Below are 1,531 nucleotides of genomic sequence, written 5' to 3' on the forward strand. Positions count from 1 at the left end.
AGCGTGGTATGGTGCTGTTTTGGAAAGATTAATTAAAACAGTGAAACATTGCCTTTTTAAAACTCTTGGTAGATATACTCCTTCATTCTCTGAATATGTCACTTTCCTCTCTGACATTCAGAAAATTTTGAATAATAGGCCTTTAACTTATAGATCTTATGAAAATGAGTTAGATATAATTTCTTCTAATCATTTCTTGGTTGGCAGATTTATTCCTTCATTAATGATTGGTGATTCTGAACAAGTTCCTGAGTGGGAGTATGGTGAGGAGGAGGATTATTCTTCTCTCCTTGCTCGTACTTTGGAAACTAGGGATGGACTTTACGAAAGCTTTAAGGAAAGGTGGCTTTCTGAATATCTAGTAAGTTTGAAAAAAAAAGGACAGATCTCCTTTCCTTCCTCCAAGAGAGTGGGGAAAAAGGGGAAATTGCTCTCTTTAAATTACCTTCCAAATCTAGAACTTATTGGCCTTTAGTTAGAATTGTTGAAACATTCAGTGACGACGAAGGAGTTGTACGTACTGTTAAGCCTGATAAAACTGAAAGTGTAATTAATGTTAGTTTTTTAATACCTTTGGAATTATATTCTGAGCTTAATGATCCTAATGTATATGTTCAAATTGAAAAAGAGGACAACATTGGTAATTTTGAGACAGATGAAATACCTGACACTGGAACAGCTTCGCTGGATGAAGTATCTACCAGGCCTACCCCCAGTAGTGCTCTTGCCTCCAGAAACTTGATAAGAAGCTTAGCTCGGGAGGGAGTGTTCTTTTGTTGTAAAGTTAATCTGTTAAAATGGTTCTTTGTGTAACCACTTTCCTTTTTGTTGTTTTGGGGAAGATGTAGAAATAGTTGTTTGGAGAATGGTAATTGCATTCATAGGAAATAGTCAAATTGACTAGTTAGGTCGTTCTTACTTTCGGTTTTGTTTTGGTGTTCGGTCATGGACAGAAAGTAAACTGAATGATTGCCATTTGTTAATATTCTTTTGTGCTGTTTAAAGTAATATAAAGTTTTACTGTCTTTCACTTTGTTTCCTATTGCTTAACTTTTAACGTAATTTATGACCAGAACCTTTACATATTCTAATTCTTGTTCCCCAGTGAATTTCCTTGTCAAATTAGCTTTCTCTTACAGCCTGCCAATGCATGAGACCGTGTTTTAAATAAGGCCAGGCAACCTTAAATGAATGAACAAACGAAGCAAACTGCCACTCTCTCACTTCAGCCAGCCCAGCAAGCTCCTAAAAGACCCCCATCACTTTGAACTTGGCAATGATTTTCACCCTCCTTTGAAAATTGACACTTGACCCGTGTTGGGCTTAAAGCCACTTCTGAAGAACCTGTCACAAAGGAGGCCCTTTCCCCATCTCAGTGGGAGTGGGATCATTCCCTCTAAAGTTGAGAAATCAAAGGTTTCTGTCCCTCCTACTGCAACCAACTTCCCAAAGTTCAAAATACTAGTGAACAGTGCAGTGCCTAGGATAGTGTAAAATATCTTCAAGATCTCAGACCTTACCTCCAGAAGGA

The 1,531-nt window shown here is 37.6% G+C and overlaps 1 long non-coding RNA gene across 1 annotated transcript in view; it reads right to left on the reverse strand.

Annotated features, from left to right (window-relative positions):
* Positions 1 to 1,074: 1,074 nt before the first annotated feature.
* LOC137637525 (uncharacterized) overlaps positions 1,075 to 1,531 on the reverse strand; it is a 4,404-nt gene continuing 3,947 nt past the window's right edge. Inside the window, exon 2 of the long non-coding RNA XR_011043686.1 lies at positions 1,075 to 1,531. This exon is cut by the window's right edge and continues 1,127 nt beyond it. This is a non-coding gene — a long non-coding RNA (uncharacterized lncRNA).

This window comes from Palaemon carinicauda, unplaced genomic scaffold (genome assembly GCF_036898095.1).
Source record: "Palaemon carinicauda isolate YSFRI2023 unplaced genomic scaffold, ASM3689809v2 scaffold811, whole genome shotgun sequence".
Taxonomy (NCBI): Eukaryota; Metazoa; Arthropoda; class Malacostraca; order Decapoda; family Palaemonidae; genus Palaemon; species Palaemon carinicauda.